Below are 19,442 nucleotides of genomic sequence, written 5' to 3' on the forward strand. Positions count from 1 at the left end.
ACTGAAGAGTCTGCCGAGGACCCTGAAGCAACTTCCCTCTCCTCTCCTGCTGCTTGAGTCTCTTTCTAGAGATTTCCTGCTTCGGTTTGCAGCTGCTCCAGCAGCCTGGCACAGTAACTTCTGACTCCCATTCCAATTGCTATTTCCTATGCGCCCTTTGCCAGGAATGCCCACATGAAGAGACCTGAGTCAGACCCTTGCACCGATGTAAAAGATCCAGGCAGTATGCACTGTGCTTGTAGTTCCCGCAATGGAGAAGTAGAGAGAGGCGGAACCCTAAAGCTCACTGACCAGACAGCCTAGCCTAATCAGTGAACCCCAGGCCTCGGGGGAAAAAACCGTGTCTCAAAAGCCAAGATGAATTGCTCCTGAGGAATGAAACCTAAGGCTTACTTTGGCCGCCATATGAATGTGTATATGTGCATTCACACATACACACAAAAAAAATTACAAAAAAAATTATTTATTTTTATTTGTATTCACCACAAGAAAATAATGGCAGAAATATTAAAAGAGAAGTAAATATACAGAAGCAACTAGAATTATAAAGATCTGAAACTGTAAGGTTTTTAGATGCAATTAATATCTGTAAACCAAAAACTATGGTAGATGTGGTGTTTTTCAAATTCAGTGAAACATTTGATACAGTGCCTCTTGACATCTGTGCACAATTAATTCAAATTATCCTGGCTATAAGCAGAGTCACATGGACTCAAAACTGGCTGGAGAACCATAAAAAATATTGATAAACGATAAATGGCAATGTATCAAGTAGAGGAATGTGTCTAGGTGCTGCAAGGATCAGTGTTATGTCCTGTCTTATATGGCTGCTGCATTAATGATGTAGAAAACGGAGTAAAAAGCGTGTTAATGAAACTCACAGATGCTATTAAATTAGGAGGTGATGCAAGTAGCAAAGGGCATTAAAGCAATATAAAGGTAGCAGGAGTGCAGAGGAAGATGGATGGAAATGGCAGGGTGAGAGGCTGTTCTTCCAAAATAGAAGCATTAGGAGAAAAACAATAAAGGAAAATGGGAATTCAAAGGGAGTGAGATCTGAAAGTCATCAAATGGTCAGAAAGACCTAAGGGTGCAAACGAATGACAAAGTAGAGAGGAATTTATGACTCGGTGATTCAGGAGACTATGCCTGCATCCACTGTGTGTCACAGAAAGAATATTCTGTTCCTCAAACCTCTGGCAAGAAGGACATCTGGAAGACAGAACTCATTTTATGTCAAGCTGGTACCTAAGCACTGTCGACAAAATAGATGTAGTAATAAAAATGATTAAGCCCCAGAACACTGCAGACAAGTATATTCATCTTCAGCAAATTATACTGAGCGGTTTTACAGGCGTTTCCATTCATAACTGCTGATGTAGGTGACCCTTCCTTCCTCAGGCACACAACTCAAGAGAGCCGCAGAGCACCGCGCCAACCTCGTTAACCTCGCCACTGTTTCTCGGTTCAGCTTATAAACTAATTCTTAATGTTCTGTGCTTTTATTTACATTACTTACGAGCTTGATTAATTGGTAACCCTGCCGTGGCCTCCCTCATATCTATATGCCAGTGCTGCAGACATGGGTCTCACCAGCAGCAGCTATAGACCAGAGAGCGTAAACACGAACAATAAACATCTGTGAAGCACGTTCAGTGAGGCTCAAACAACTAACAACTAAAGTTAACTACAGACTGCAATTCGTAATGCCATATTCCAGTGGCCAAAGCATAAATCATCACCCTAGGTATAGGTGACCGCTATACCGATCAAATGTTAAATAATAGATCTGTTTAAATGTTGCCTCAACAAAGAAAGAGGCCATATGAAGCTTTATTTCATGGTTTAAGAATGTTTCTCTTTTAATGTTTTCACAAGATAAAAACTAAATCTGAGGCCAATTTGATGTAAGTTTATTGATTATTAAGCTCATTAGATTTCAACAGATGCATGAACATCATTGAAGTAATAGGAACACCGGTGATGCCTTATTCTCAGTGGTGTGTGCACAAAGTTATGGGAGCCCGGTGATGAAGAAGCACCTCCATGTGGTTAGGAAAAGGATGCTAATAAAATATGTTCACCTTTTGACTAAGGAATGAGAACCCTACACTAGACAGAGGATTTGACCAAGTTGCTTCTTTCTTTGTGTGTATGTGGGGGGGGGGGAGGCATAGGTGTGGGCAGATATTTATCAAGGTCCAGAGCTCAATGCTGGTTTCTCCTTCTATTTCTCTCCACCTTGTGTTGTGAGATAGGGTCTCTCTGAACCAAAAAGCTCACTGATATCCTGGGCAGGCCTGCAGTGGAAGTTACTGGCTTCTTTGGAGACTCAGTTGAGTCATGTAATATTTTTCTGGAGGCTAGCTTGTGAGAGGGCAAGTGATGTTTTGCTGTGAGGGGCTGAGAACATTTGTGGGTGGACTCTGAGGAGAGGAGATCTATAGAAACCCACGGACAGGGAGATAGCGCTTCATGCTTTGACACTTGACAGAGAAACGTTCCAGAGAACTTCTCGGGGCAATCCAACTGAGTCTTGCAGCTTTCACTGATTCATGTTGCTGCTTGATGTTGGCTTTTGGACTGGACTACTGATATCCAGACAAAGAGTGGACTCACCCCAAAGAACTACTTCTAAAAGGGTCTAGAACCCCCTTTACCTCATAACCTTCTTTCTCCCCTATGTCTGGTCAGTGGAGGTAAAAGTGTTTAGCAACCCAACATGAACTAGGTTAAGTGAAAATAATCTAAGCCTGCATGAGGCTGCCAGCAAGCTCTGGAGACCCGCATGCCTTCCCCATCCCAAGCCTTGGATGCAGGGAATTAAAACTCAGGTCCTCATGCTTTCACAACAAATGTTCTTACCTACAGAGCTGTCTAGTCAGCCCCAACCAGGTCTTTTCTAAGGTCCTTTGAATGCTCTGAGGGTATTTCCTGCTAATCATTTGGCTACTTGCATGCCTGCACAGCCCATAGGTGATTTAATTGTTTCAGCATCACAAAAAGTAAATAGAATAGCAAGCACCCATTTTTAAAATAAATGTGCCCGTCTTCTATAAAATGTAGCAAATTTCATGAAACAGGCAACAAGTCAACAAAAGTTCCCTGTCACTTCATGCTCTCTTTGCCCGGATTGCGTGTTTGGTTATCAGCTCATTCAGCCCTAGACAACATGGTATCTATCTACCTCTGTAGAGTGTGGAACTGTTTGCACAAGAAACAGAGAAAGACTAAAAGTGATACATGCTGATCGTTAATTCTTCGCAAAACTTTGTAATGGATCGTAAAAGGGGCATGATGTTCCTCTGTCTGCAAGAGCTCAGAGTGTTCACATTCTTAGACGTGTTTATGGCAAACCCCAAGAGGCTGCCTTCTTTATATTCCTTGAGGTAATCCTGTCATAACTTGATCTTCACCCATCTGTCAAAATCATAGCTGCCATTTATACAGCTACTTCAGTAATAGATAGCAAGCTGTTCATGTCCGCTGGCTGAAATTCATGGAAATACCTAGTTTAGAACACACATTAAACATTGAATTTTGATCACCACGAACTTAATTTGTTTAGAAAGCCATCTATCTATTCCTTAGCCCCATCATCGTAGGTATCATTAAGTGCCAATTCATGGTTTCCATTTAAGTTGTGAACATCTGTACCAATCCTTAGGAGCCGGCACTCTCCGCTTGCCCTAGAGCTCTTTGAAGCTGAACATGCCTTTTATTTTTTAAAGACCATTTCTCATGTAAGCCAGGATGTCCTTGAACTCACTATATAGCGAGGCTAACCTTGAACTGCTGCTCTTTCTGCTTCTAGCTACAGTGTTCTGGGATTGCAGCTGTGTGCTACCATGGATGATGGTTCCTGTTGACCTCAGGATCAAACTCAAGGCTATGTGCATGCTAGATAAACATTCTACACTGGGCTACACTTTCAGCCCTGAAGCTCAGTGTAGCTTTTCAGTCTTAAAATCTCTACATGTCACAGCCAAAACGGCAAGTAATTTTGATTATTTGTAGCACAGAAAGGCTCCTGACTTTAGGGGCACAGTCAGTTCTCCTCAGTTTTAACTGGTTTCTAGACTCCCTTTATGAAAGAGGTACCCATGAACTCTGGCCCTCACTGCCTGCCTGCATTGCCAGCAAACGATTTAAAATTTCTGTAAGAGATCTTAAAACAATAACTAAGCCAAGCAACAAAATACTTGTCACTGTACAACATAAGCTTGAGGGCTGGTGATGAACCTAAGTGCTTGCCTCGTGTGCACTGGGCCTGGGGTTTGATCCCTAGCACTAGGAAAACAAAAGCAATGTTGATAATATATTGACGGAATCATATTGCTCTTTTTTTTTTTATTTTGTATTATCACGATTTTGTTAATTCATCTCATCCTGCAGAACTGTTAACTTGGACTTTAATCCTTATTTTGTGTTATGTAGGGGGTTCTCATATGCTTTTATTCTCGGAAACTGTATCTTTGGATTTAAGTACTGTGGAGATATGGACTGTAATCCACCCCCGCCCTGCCCCACCCCTGCCCAGGTGCAGGGCTTTAGGCCTATGCTCTCAACTGCTCGTCAGTAGCTGAAGTCCTCCTCCCTCCAAGAAGTCTCGGGTCTCCCTGTGTTTCATTCATCTGAAAGTGGGCTATCATGGTCTCCCTTCATCAGCCTCTTTGGTGTACCTCAGCTGTCATCACTTGCGATGTATTGAATTTTATGAAGGTGTGAACTGTTATAAGGCGTGAACTGAAGTAATACCGTATAGCTTTGCACTAGAAATAAGCTTTGTTTACAAAAATTCTATTTGTGAATGTCAAGTTAGTTTGTGACTAAATGTAGTGTGAGTTTATTTCTAGCATATCTGCTGCCATAGAGAGGAGCTCTGGATTCCTTATGACATGCATAAGGAAGAGGAGCATTTTCTTTGGCTGTTATAGTAAGGATACCCAGCAAGGTCATTCAACCTGAGTCATGACCACACACACACACACACACACACACACACACAAACATTCTCGCATACGCTCTCACACACAATTTAGAAGTTAAAATCTAAATCTATGATTTAGATGATTTAGTTCAAGAAGTTTTCATTTATACCTGGACTCTTTAGGCTTTAGTGTTGATTTTTTTTTTTAATGCCGATTTTGGTATGATATGTTATATTTCATTCTGAGTTTAACAAATATAGTCTCAACTAAGAATCGTTATTGTTTGTGAACCAAAGTACAAGAAACACACATGCTAGCATACTTGTCATGTTTGTGGCTCAACGAACGTAGCATTTAACCTTCATGAGCAGAAATGTTCTGTGGGAAAGAATAAATGCCTGCTAGGCTAAAAATTCAAAGAAGTCTGAAACGTGGGAGCCCAGTGCTGTAGCTCACCGGTAGAGGGGTCACACAGCATGTGTGACAGAGCTCTGTTCAATCCCCATTGCCGCCTCTCCACCCACTACAAAGTTAAAGATTTCTAAGATTGCCTACAAATATGAACCTGATGGGTCTGGTATGTGCAAATTGTTTCCTTATCAGCTTTACTTAGCACTGCTTTGGGGAGTAATGAATCAATGGTTTATCAGGAGCCATTGGTCATTACCTGTTAGATAATTCTCACATGTGAATTTGCCATAGATTCTGAAAAGTATTATTAAGGACCACTTGGAAGATAATTGAGGATATTTTCTTGCTATTCCTGTGAAGGTTAAGGTTAGAATTATTGATTGCTTCTTTTTGTCTAGTTATTTCAGGAATTTATCATTTTTAAAGATATTACTATTTCGTTTTAATAAATGGGTAATTTATTCTGATTCTGGTTACTCTATTACTGTCTTCCTTTTCAGCTACTCAATTGTGCTGTCTCTTCAAAGAGTTTCTTAAGTTTTCCCCAACCTCAGCCCATTGCTCCTTTTTCATACATTAAATTAAACTAGCCAAATATTAAAATAATTATAGAATTATCCTAATTGTGGCATTAGATTTTTCATATTTTATTATTGTCATTCACATATCCTAACTGTAGAGTGAGATTTTTAGGTTCTCTTATTTTGCAATTTGGTTCCTCTATTGTGTTGAATAAAGCGAATATGCTGAAGATGTAAAACCACCTAGATATTTAGAAAGCCTCCTCTATTTCTGTTTCTTTTTTAAATACAAGGTCTCGCTTTCTGTAGCCCCATGCTTGCCTAGAACTCACTGTGTAGACTAGTCTAGCCCCATGATAATCCTCCTGCCTCAGTATCCAAAGTGCTAGCATTGTGGGATGAGTCACCATGCAGGGTCCCCCCCCCCATTTCCTTACTGTGAAGTTGACATTTGTAGAGATGTGCACAGTAGAAGTCAGCCATGTCTTTTAAATTAGTCTTTCCATGAGGATTTCCAAAGCACCTCCAAGACCTGCAAATGTCTCCAAATGCCAACCTTAAGATGCTTCCTTTTTGCCTCCCAGCCCATTTCACCCAGAGCTGCTTTATCCATTCACAGAATTTGAGTAATAGAATTTGTGAACGTCTTAGTTAGTGTTCTATTGCTGTGAAGAGCTACCATGACCATAGCAGCTCTTAGAATTAGAGGCTGGCTTACTGTTTCATAGCTTTGTTCCATTAGCATTATGGTGGGGAACATGGCAGGCAAGTGCTAGAGCAATGGCTAAGAGCTACATTCTGATCTACAGTTGGTAAGGGATGGAGAGGGAAGCACCTGGACTTGGCATGGGCTTTTGAAACCTCAAAGCCTGCCCCAAGTGACACACTTCCTCCAACAAGTTCACACCTTCTTCAAGAAGGCCACACCCCCTAACCCTTTTCAAATAGTGCCACTCCTTGATGATTAAGCATTCAAATATATGAGCTTATGAGGGCCATTCTTATTCAAACCAGGACAGTCATAAGGCTTGGATATAGGGTGTGTGTTACATTAACTTTAAAGAGTCCTCGCTTAACTAAGATATTGACCAAAAAAAAGGAAGTCATGTGGGATTTAGCTCCAGTTCCGTTTAATTTTTCTATTATCATTCATTTCCCCATAGATCATTATTCTCTATTCCTGGCTCATTATTCAAATTTTAAAATGTGGTGCGGTGAGATTTAAGTTCCTCCTTTTTGTACTAAATTCATTGTCACTGGGTGTTATCAGGTAATATATGACCAAAATGAAGTAACGGGGCTTTAATACCATCATTACACACTATCATATCAAAACCAAGGGATAATCCTTTTATTTTCTTGGGGTATATTTAATGTCATAAAAGTTTATTAAATAATAATCATGCATTGCAAAATATTTGATGGTATTGCTGTCTTTTTAAGTTGCCACTGTAAATTAAACCCTGGATTTCATGAGAAATGTATGGAGTTTGACATGAATTTAGTAAAATTAAGGGCTGCTGGTAATTGGCCGGGTGTGCTTTTCATAGCCAATTGAATACGAATCAACAAGGAGTGCACAGTTTTCACAGATTTTGTGTTGGGTTATATAACCCACGGTCTCTGGTCGTTTTACCTTGAAAGCCTGGTAGGAGGATCATTTGGGTTGTTCTGTTCTTTTCTGATGATGGATTTAGCTTTGGACGTTCAAGATTAATCATTGTCATCTACTGTAAAAGAAAACCAAAACATTATTGAGAGTTTCACACAAATCTATAGACATAAATAAAATCATGTGCAATTGTTTCCCTATTCTAATTATTAATCCTTTGTATCTGAAGTTTTTCTCAAGTACTGGGTTCACTTACTGGGTTCCCTTACTGGATAATGATTTGGGTTGTCTTGGCTACTATCAGCCTTTTCAAAGACGTAAGAAAAAAACCAGTTTTGATATTCTTCCCAAATGTTCACTTGCTCTGTTATGTGGTGATCCTGTGTCTCTCTTTTATTGATATTTAGCTTACAAGAGCCCCTCATTTTCCCTCATTCTCTGCCCTCTATACATTTTAAAACTGCATTTCTTTCTTCAGCACGTTATATCTTTTTGTATACTTGATCTAAAGTGGCATTGTTTGCTTTCTTAAAACTTGTCCAAACTTGTAACGCTGTCTCCTGTCCCCTCTCATATTTATGTGTGTTCATGTGGAGGTCAGAGGTCAGCGTCAGAAGTTTTCTTATGTCTTTTTCTACTTTTTTTTTTTTTTTTTTTGAGACAGGGTTACACTATGAACCTGGACCTCACCAGGTGCCTAGACTGACTGGCCATCGAGCCCTGACAGCCGGCTATCTCAGCTTGCCAGTGATAAGTGGGATTGCAGGTGTGCCGTCATGTCCAGCTTTTTCCATGGTATGGAACTCAGCTCCTCACACCTGTATGGCAGGCACTTTAGCCACTGAGCTATCTCTCTAGCCAGTCTGCCCTGTTTCCTCACTAGCAAACATTTTACGGTAGCTATTGCATAATTTATTTTAATTATGTAGTTTTTCTTAATGAGGTTTTTTTTTTTTTTTTTTTTTTTTTTTTTTTTTTTTTTTTTTTGAGACAAGGTCTCATTCTTTAGCCCAAAGTGGCCCTCAACTCGCTATGGATCCTAGGCTGGCCTGAAACTTACAGTGATCCTTCTGTTTCAGCCTCCCAAGTGCTGAGATTACAGGTGTAACCAACCATGCTGAGCTAACATTTACTTTTCAAAATATAATTTCTGTGTCTAGTTGTTGCTGAAGACATCCCTTAACAATATGAGCCTGATTCATTTGTTCCTTTAAATGCACTTTGATTTTTCTGTATAGGTTAAAAATATGAGATAAAAGACAAGCGCTGGGCAATTCATAATAGAAAATATTGCTAATTTGGGAAAGGCTGATACTGAGATATTTTTATGTGATCCTGCTATAGTTGCTTAAATGATTTGGTAAGAACTAGCCAGGTATTCAGTACTTTACCTAAGCCAGTATTTATATCAGTACCTTTGTTACGACTCCTGCTCTTAAGACAGTTGTTTTGGCTGGGAGACAGTTTGTCTTTCTACATGAGCTCATCTTTACTCTCAGACTATTGAAAAGGAGGACGAAGTAGAGGAACAGTAGTCATGGCACTTGATGCAGACCTGAAAGTACACATAATTCAAAATGCTTCATTACCTTTCTGAAACATGTTCACAATCTCATTCGATGTGGTTTTATTGAAGCAAAAATGCTTAGGTTTGCATTTCTTTTACCGTTTAAGGCTAACGCATAGGCTTGATAGTACATTATCTCTATTTTGTCCTTGAACCAGAGCAGATTCTGCTGAGAGTCACTGCATGCTCCGCCTGGCTTCTTAACTTACTCAGGCATCCTCTTGTCCTGCCATTTACTGTGGGTGGGCCGAACCATTTAGTGATTCTTGTTTGTCCTGACCCTAAAGACTCCCGTTAAGGTCTATAACTTTTCAAATAGAAAGTAAAATTTCCTTTCAAAGACAAGTATTTGCCTCGGATATTCTAAGATATTCTTAAGTCATGTTGCTGAGGCATCATTTTTTTTAAGCATGGGCTTTACAATAAAATTTAGAGATGAGTGAAAACAAATTCTATAATTCTGTCATCTGCAATACTCTTCTCATGAGAAACAGGGGGAAAAGAAACAGGTATTAAAAAGAAAGGAAAGGACATACAAATAGCGGTAGATGAATAAACACCAGAGAGTGAAGTCTTAAGAAAAAAAAAACAGCAAGAAATGAAGAACATTAATTTTTATCAGAGTTCTCCTATAAGCCTTGAGGTAGATTAGAAAAATTAGAACCAGAATTCCTTTACAGTAGGATTAATTCACTTGGAGAGTACCCAGTGCTTGTAGGATGTGGAAAGGGGGTAAAGAAAGAAAGCTTAAGGAATCCAGCAAATTATCTTTCAGCTTTTTTGTTTCTGCCTCTCGTATTATGCGGTGGGCAGGAGCAGCACAAATCAGAAGAATTCCTGTCCCTCTCTGTCCGCTAGTCACCAGAGGAGAGGCAATGAAAGCTGTGTCTCCGTCCATTCATCACTCTGTCATCTGCAGGTGTAGCATCCAGATGCAGAGCTCAAACTCCTGCAAATGAACATAGACTCTCTGATTTCAGATCTTTCTCTACTACCACTTGAAAATAATGGAAGCCTTGCCTTTTTACTCTATCAGGAAGATGTCGTCTGATGCATTTTCCCTTAGGCGATGTTTTTTTTTTTTTTTTCATTGTCCTCCCATTGGAGTTAAAGCTGAGTTTATGGTCTAAAATTTGAAAGGCAGCAGTTACTCTACTCTGTGTCATTGCTGTCCTTGCCTTTGAAAGTGTCAGTGTCTTAACCAGTCCTGCTTTCATTCTTAGGTTTTGTTTGCTTTTGATGTTTGGTTTTGTTTTGTTTTGTTTATCTAAATAGAATACAAATTGATGGGATGACAGAATTTAAAATTGTGTGGATGTTCATTAGCATGTGCATGTGTGTGCTCATGTGTGTATGTGTGTGTGTGTGTGTGTGCATGTGTTGGGGTACAGACCTTATGCAGAAATCATCAAACAATGGGTCAAATGCATTAAACTTGAATGAAAATCTCATGCTAAGGATTGAGTATGGAGCTCAGTGGCATAGCATTTGCCTAATGTCCATAAGGCCCTGAATTTGATCCCAGAACACCCATATACGTGCACACACACACACACACACACACACACACACACAGAGAGAGAGAGAGAGAGAGAGAGAGAGAGAGAGAGAGAGAGAGAGAACCAAACCATACTAGAATAATGAAGGTAATTACCATGTGTGGATATTTTGGAATAATAAGAAAAAATGAGGGCAAAGGTATATGTGCGCCACTTTCCCTTTAGCTCAAGTCATGTTGTCCTCATTTGAAATTGTGTTTTCACTAAGTGGATCACTTTCTCATACTTGAGAAGAGAGATCAGAAAAAAACGTCCACTCATCATGTGGACAGGACAACAGTAAATACACTGACATTCTTTCAAAACCATTCTTTTTTTTTTTCCCCCAAAAGATTTCATTTCTTGTACAATCTACTTACCAAAGTGCAAATGTAATGGAAGACAAAGGAAATAATTCAGGCTATGATTGTGCAAAGCCAGTGTGCAAAGCCAGAGTCTGTAGCACTTGGCTGTCAAAATAATTTATTACCTCAGGAAGGATTAGAAAGTTAAACCAAAACTGTTGATTGTCTTAATGAAAAAAATGATCATCTTTTACTCACTGAAAATCTCCAAGTGATTGAAAGCCAAAATAAACCACATGACACCAACTAACTGGATCCAAGGGAGCTTAAGTGGAAAAGCAGAATTGTTTAGGAAGATCACTGAAACCATATATTCCGTTTTCAGTAGCACTAACATGAAGGGGGAATCTACACATCCATCTCTGGTCTGTAGCCAGTAAACTGCCAGATCTTCCAAAGACAGAGATGGTATTCTTAAATGCTCTTCTCAGGCAGGATGCAGATGGGTCCCAGGGTATGGTTTGATCACCCTAATGGAGGCTGTAAATCTCTGGAGGGCAGTGAAGGATGCTACAACGCATTCTGGATCTGTCTTTCCAAGTGTAGGCACGGCTTTCACTTCTGATACCTTGGAACAACTGCTTACACGTTATCAGTTCTTGATTGCTGGCTTCCTGTTGGGCAAACATAACATCAGAACCCTGAAGTTTCTGGACTAGAAAACGGAGAGCACTCCCAAGATCTATTTTCTTTGTCAAATCATCTTGAAATGCAACTTCTGCTCTAGTGCATTATGTATTAAAAACACTGGATCCCATTGTGAATCTGTCTTTTTCTCTTTTGAATGGGTCTACCACCTGGTGATCTTTCTTTTTTTAATTTAATTTTATCTTATTAATTACACTTTATTCACTTTGTATCCCCCCATAAGTCCCTCCCTCCTCCCCTCTCAGTCCCCCCTTCCCTCCCCCTCCCCCTTTTTCACTCATGCCCCTCCGCAAGTCCACTGATAAGGGAGGTCCTCCTCTCCTTCCTTCTGATCTTAGTCTATCAGATCACATCAGGAGTGGCTGCATTGTCATCTTCTGTGGCCTGGTAAGGCTGTTCCCCCCTCAGGGGGAGGTGATCAAAGAACAGGCCAATCAGTTTATGTCAGAGGTAGTCCCTCTTCCCATTACTATGTAACCCACTTGGACACTAAACTGCCATGAGTTATATCTGTTCAGGGGTTCTAGGTTATTTCTATGCCTGGTAATTGGTTGGAGTATGAGTCTCTGAGAAGACCCCTGTGTTCAAATTTTCTGGTTCTGTTGCTCTCCTTGTGGGGTTCCTATTCTCTCCAGCTCTTACTATTTCCTACTTCTTACATAAGATTCCATGCACTCTGCCCAACAGTTGGCCATAAGTCTCAGTGTCTGCTTTGATAGTCTGCAGGACAGAGCTTTTCGGAGGCCCTCTGGGGCAGGTTTCTAGGTTCTTTCCTGTTTTCTTCTTCTTTTTGATGTCCATCCTCTTTGCCTTTTGGGATGTGGATTGATCATTTTAGTCAGGGTCCTCTCTCTTCATTAGTTTCTTTAGATGTACAGATTTTAGTAGGGTTATCCTGTTATATGTCTATATGAGTGAGTATATACTGTGTATGTCTTTCTGCTTCTGGGACAGCTCACTCAGGATGATCCTTTCCAGGTCCCACCATTTACCTGCAAATTTCATGATTTCCTTATTTTTCATTGCAGAGTAATACTCCATTGTGTAGATGTACCAAAATTTCTGCATCCATTCTTCAGTTGAGGGGCATCTGGGCTGTTTCCAGCTTCTGGCTCTTACAAATAAAGCTGCTACAAACATGGTTGAGCAAATGTCCTTATTTTGTACTTGAACCTCTTTTGGATATATGCCTAGAAGTGGTATGGCTGGATCTTAAGGAAGCGCTATTCCTAGTTGTCTGAGAAAGCACCAGATTGATTTCCAGAGTGGTTGTACAAGTTTGCATTCCCACCAGCAGTGGAGGAGGGTTCCCCTTTCTCCACAACCTCTCCAGCATGTGTTGTCACTTGATTTTTTTCATCTTGGCCATTCTGATGGGTGTAAGGTAAAATCTCAGGGTCATTTTGATTTGCATTTCTTTGATGGCTAATGACATTGAGCATTTCTTTAAGTGTTTCTCTACCATTCGATATTCCTCTACAGAGAATTCTGTTTAGCTCTGTTCCCCATTTTTTAATTGGATTACTTGGTTTGCTGCTTTTCAGCTTCTTTAGTTCTTTATATATACTGGATATTAGCCCTCTGTCAGATAAAGGGTTGGTGGAGATTCTTTCCCAATCTGTAGGCAGTCGTTTTGTGAAATTCAAATAATCATTAGGACTTACTTCAAAAGTCTATATGCCACAAATTTTGAAAATCTAAATGAAATGGACAATTTTCCTGATCGATTCCACTTAACCAAAGCTGAATCAGGACCAGGTAAATCAATTAAATAGTCCTATATCTCCCAAGGAGATAGAAGTGGTCATCAAAAGTCTCCCATCCAAAAAAAGCCCAGAACCGGATAGTTTCAGTGCAGAATTCTACCAGACCTTCAAAGAAGAGCTAACACCAACACTCTTCAAACTATTCCACAAAATAGAAACAGAAGGAACACTACCCAACTCATTCTATGAAGCAACAGTCACCTTGGTACCTAAACCTGACAAAGACCCAACAGGGAAAAAGAATTTCAGGCCAATCTCCCTTATGAACATAGATGCAAAAATATTCAACAAAATACTTGCAAACTGAATACAAGAACATATCAAAGATATCATCCACTATGACCAAGTAGGCTTCATCCCAGGTATGCAGGGGTGGTTCAATATATGGAAATCCATCAATGTGATCCACCATATTAACAAACTGAAAGGAAAAAACCACATGATAATCTCCCTAGATGCTGAAAAAGCATTTGACAAAATCCAACATCCATTCATGTTTAAAGTATTGGAGAGATCAGGGATACAAGCCACATATCTAAACATAGTAAAGGCGATACACAGCAAGCCTATAACCAACATCAAACTGAATGGAGAGAAACTTAAAGCAATCCCACTGAAATCAGGGACAAGACAAGGCTGCCCACTCTTCATATTTCTTCAGCAGAGTTCTGGAAGTCCTTGCTAGAGCAATAAGACAGTTGAAGGAGATCAAGGGGATACAAATTGGACAGGAATAAGTCAAATTATCAGTATTTGCAGATGATATGATAGTATACCTGAGTGACCCCCAAAACTCTACCAGGGAACTCCTACAGCTGATAAACACCTTCAGCAAAGTGGCCGAATACAAAATTAACTCAAAAAAATCAGTAGCACTCCTGTATACAAAAGACAAAAGGGCTGAGAAAGAAATTAGGGAAACAACATCCTTTACAATAGCCACAAATGACATAAAGTACCTTGGTGTAACCCTAACCAAGCAAGTCAAAGACTTGTGTGAAAAAAATTTCAAGTCTCTGAAGAAAGAATTAGAAGAAGATATCAGAAGATGGAAAGATCTCCCATGGCTTGGCAGGATTAACATAGTAAAAATGGCCATTTTACCAAAAGCAATCTACAGATTCAATGCAATTCCCATCAAATTACCAACACAATACTTTATAGTCCTGGAAAGAAAAATTCCCAACTTCATATGGAATAACAAGAAACCCAGAATTGCTAAAATAATCCTCTACAATAAAAGATTTTCTGGAGGTATCTCTATCCCTGATCTTAAGCTGTACTATAGAGCAACAGTTATAAAAACTGCATGGTACTGGCATAGAAACAGAATGGTGGATCAATGGAACCAAACAGAAGACCCAGAAATAAACCCACACACTTATCGACACCTGATCTTTGACAAAGATTCCAAAACCATACAATGGAAAAAATATAGCATCTTCAACAAATGGTGTTGGTCTAACTGGATGTCTACTTGTAGAAAAATGCAATTAGATCCGTACTTATCACCCTGCACAAAACTGAAGTCCAAGTGGATCAAAGACCTCAACATAAAACCAGACACATTAAATTGGTTAGAAGAAAAAGTGGGGAAGACCCTAGAACTCATTGGCACAGGAGACAACTTCCTGAACAGAACATCAACAGCGCAGGCTCTAAGAGCAACAATCAATAAATGGAACCTCATGAAACTGAAAAGCCCCTGGTGAACTTTCAATAGGATGAAGCTTGACCTTATTTGCATCCTTTAGAACATCTAACATGGTTGGAATGTCAATAACCCTCTGGCTCTTTGAATGGTGGCTATTGTTCATCTTCTGTACACTTGAGTGCTGCTTTTTTATTTCAGTTGTTGGGTTATCTATATTGCATATATTAGTAGATCTGTGTTTCATTGGAAGGAAATCATGGAGGCTGGAGAGAAAACTGAGAAGGAAGAGGTAGTACTGGAGGAAGAGAAGAAAAAGATACCAAACTTGGAAAGTGCTCTGCTTCCAAACTCAACCCAGAAGTCTCTGGTGGTGATGGCATTTCTTTCATGCTCGGTTCATCACTGTAATCCGAGAATGAAACAAAGCTGGTCCATCCTCAAGGTAAAGCTGTAGCTTTACCATCACTTCATTTTTCGCTGGTTTGTTCTGCCTTAAAGCAGGTGATGATGGATCCCAAATTAGTTTTAAAGGGTGGAAAAGATGGAGTATTTCCCTTCCGACATCTTTTTCCATACAGTATGTAGAAATTAGAGATAGCTGGCTTCTTCATTTGCCACAAACAAAACATTAGTAAAAGATGGGACCACAGGTTTATAACCACCACACTCCTTAGAGTTCAAATGTGGAGTCACCTCAGAGTTAGCTCTTCAACAAGGTTCTAAACTTTAGTATTTAAAGGAAGCATTTTCTCAGTAACAGGAATGATACTCCTAGCTGACACATACTCTTTATCTTTACCAAGCCAGCACATTCTGGTCTATGGGAACACCAAAATATGCCAGCATGTTACTTAATATATTCAGTATGAGAGACATCGGTTTATTGAGGTCAAGGAACCATTGTGTGTTGGTAGCTTCCTGCTGCATTGCACACCACCAGTTGGGTCCAGGTTCGCAGAGGCACACACAGACCCTGAGGGACTGGACATATCTCTCCCCAGGGCAAGCTCACCACTTCAACCTCTCAAAAATGTTTTTTATAGAGGCCTTGAATTGAGAAGATGCAGAAGAAAAGCTAACCATCCTTTGGCCCAGCATACCAGTACCAGCTCCAGAATTTCTAGCAATAGTGCTATCAGATAGTGTTATAGTGCTATAAAATACTTGTAAATAATAAAAATGTAAAAGAAGAGATGGAGAACACTAGAAAAGAAGTGGTAACATAAAATTCCCTGCACTCTGCCCAAAGTTTGGCTATGAGTCTCAGCATCTGCTTTGATACCCTGCTGTGTTGAGTCTTTCAGAGGCCCTCTGTGGTAGGCTACTGTCATGTTCCATGTTTCCCCTCTGCCAATGTCCATCCTGTTTGCCTTTCTGAATGAGGATTGAGAATCTTACCTATGGTCCTCCTCCTTCTTAGCTTCTTTAGTGTGTTTATCCTATATTATATGCCTAATATCCACTTATAAGTGAGTATATGCCATGTGTGTCTTTCTGCTTCTGCGATAACTGACTCAGGATGATCTTTTCTAGATCCCACCATTTGCCTGCAAATTTCATGATTTCCTTGTTTTTAATTGCTGAGTAGTATTCCATTGTATAAATGTACCACAATTTCAATATCCATTCCTCAGTTGAGGGACATCTTGGTTGTTTCCAGGTTCTGGCTATTACAAATAAAGCTGCTATAAACATGGTTGAGCAAATATCCTTGTTGTATAGTTGAGCATCTTTTGGATATATGCCTAGGAGTGGTATAGCTGGATCTTGAGGAAGCACTATTCCTAATTGTCTGAGAAAGCGCCAGATTGATTTCCAAAGTGGTTGTACAAGTTTACATTCCCACCAGCAATGTAGGAGAGGTCCCCTTTCTCCACATCCTCTCCAGCATGTGTTTTCACTTGAGTTTTTGATCTTAGCCATTCTGATGGGTGTAAGGTGAAGTATCAGGGTCATTTTGATTTGCATTTCTCTGATGACTAAGGATGTTGAGAATTTCTTTAAGTGTTTCTCTGCCATTCGACATTCCCCTATTGAGAATTCTCTGTATCCCATTTTTTAATTGGATTACTTGAAAGAAGGGGGAAAGATAGAAAGACATGGAGGGGACAGGAGTTCCACAAGGAAAGCAACAGAACCAAAAAATCTGGACTCAGGGATCTTTTCTGAGACTGATATTCCAACCAAGGACCATGTATGGAGATAACCTAGAACCCCTGCACAGATGTAGCCTATGGCAGCTCAGTGTCCAAGAGGGTACCCTAGTAAGGGAAACAGGGACTGTCTCTGACATGAACTCAGGGGCTGGCTCTTTGATCACCTCCTCCTGAGGGGGGAACAGCCTTACCAGGCCACAGAGGAAGACAATGCAGCCAGTCCTGATGAGACCTGATAGGCTAGGGTCAGAGGGAAGGGGAGGAGGACCTCGCCTATCAGTGGACTTGGAGAGGGGCATGGCAGGAGAAGAGGGAGGGATTGAGAGGGGTCAAGAGAGGGGCTACAGCTGGGATACAAAGTGAATAAATTGTAATAACTAAAAAATTATATATATATAAAAGGGTAAAAGAAAAAAAATTGGTAACGTCAGAGCTAGAGAGTGGCTGGGAGTGAAGACTGCCTGCTGCGCCTCCAGAAGGCCCAAGTTAACTTTTCAGCACCCTGTATCCAGAGACTTACCACTGCTGTAACTGCAGCTTCCGGAGTCTTAATCCCCTCTTCTGTTCCCCACATGTGCCCTCCCCACAATGGCAATACACACATGGGCACGAACTCATAAATATTCTTAAGTCTTTGAAAACATTATAATAATATGCAGTGCTAGAGCAAGTGAGATGGCTCAGGGAATAAAAGCGCTTGCCATGAAAGCCTGAGGACCCTGAACCCCAGAATCCATATAAATATGGAAGGAAAGTGTGCATTCCACAAAGTTGTCCTCTGCCCTCCATATGCACACTGGCATACATACCACTCCCTGACACACAGAATCAAAACAGGCAACACCAAATATCCAAGCACATTTTGATGTGATAAGAGGGAAGCATCTAGAAAAACAAATCTAAAAATTTTAAAGATCTACTTTCAAATACAAAGATTCTGAAATTTTCCAAGGAACAAGAGACACTGCCTTCTAAGTTGAATAACAGCAGTCTCTGCGTCCACGCTCTGGGCTCAAACTATGTGCCATTTTGCCAGTGACTTCTGTGTCTTAACCTGTGACTCTTTAATTTCTAAACTTACTGAGTCTTGGCAAATCCAAAGCCGGAAGGCCACGTGCTAGTTACACTGAGCAGCCTCATCAAAACAAACCACACCACACTTGGTGCTGGTCCTGTTAGATTAAGACAAATTAAAAATCTAATACACAGTGTTGCTGTTGGGCCCTTAGTGTCAGAGGGCAGTATAGTATATTGCAATAAGGCTATAGGTTACTCGTGCCACAATATTTTATTGTAACGAACCAAATGGGGATGAAACACCCAGCAGTAGCCCATAAATCTATTAGCAGTGAACTGTCAATGTTCCCTATACTAGGGTAATTTGTTAATTCGGAGCCAAGTCTCTTTTTTCACCAGACCTTGTAAACTCCTCTCTGAAACATCAATAAACCATCTGCTTTGACTTGTTAATCAAATGACTTTATTCAGTCCAAAGCAATTTTTTCCTAATAAAAACAGAGTATTTATCTCCATGGCTATAAAAGAGGAGTGTTTTCAACTGTTCACTTATAGTTAAGAAGCACATTTAGTTTGGATTGATTTCCAATGCCTTGGTCATATCTTGTCACTTTCCATTTCTTACACACAGCATCTCAGTTTAGCCGTTTAGGTAGGGAAAAACAGCCAAATTCTGGATGTGGTACGGGGACAGTACACAAAACCTAAAGAAGTTCAAGAAAGGAAAACAACTCACCGAAAATTACTACACATACACATTTTCTGGCATGATTCCCCATTTGGACATTTTCCTGACACTCCAGAGAGTGCCCGTGCTAGCCGCTGTTTCTCCCTCAACCCTGGATCCAGATGTTTGCCTCTTAACACCATGTATGGCTGTGCTCCGAGTCGCAGGGTAGATCATGTTTATCTGTAAGAGGAACTTTTGATCCACTCTCCGGCTTCACTGCATTATAGAGTCAGCCTCTGGGCTGAGCGGAGCATGCGAGGCTCTGCAAGGCCGCCCCGGAGAACTGACCCCTTTTCTCCAGCCCCCCAAGCTGAGATAAGATGCGCGTTTTTGAGGTGCCTACGGGGATAGCATCCATGTTCAGTGAATGCCCATCTTGAAGAATTGTCGCCCTTCTCCCTCCATCCGTCCTTGGAGCTTACTGCCAGCTGGCAAACGGAGCACAGCCTCTGACCTTTGATCTTGAATCCGCTCCTCTTGGACATTTAGAAATATGATGTCTGGGGAGAGGCCTGGGCGTTTGAGT

At 40.5% G+C, this 19,442-nt stretch overlaps 1 pseudogene; it reads right to left on the reverse strand.

Annotated features, from left to right (window-relative positions):
* Positions 1-11,578: 11,578 nt before the first annotated feature.
* Positions 11,579-15,940, reverse strand: LOC132657001 (mitochondrial fission regulator 2-like; annotated as a pseudogene).
* Between the last annotated feature and the right edge of the window lie 3,502 nt (positions 15,941-19,442).

This window comes from Meriones unguiculatus, chromosome 10 (assembly GCF_030254825.1).
Source record: "Meriones unguiculatus strain TT.TT164.6M chromosome 10, Bangor_MerUng_6.1, whole genome shotgun sequence".
In the NCBI taxonomy this organism is placed as follows: Eukaryota; Metazoa; Chordata; class Mammalia; order Rodentia; family Muridae; genus Meriones; species Meriones unguiculatus.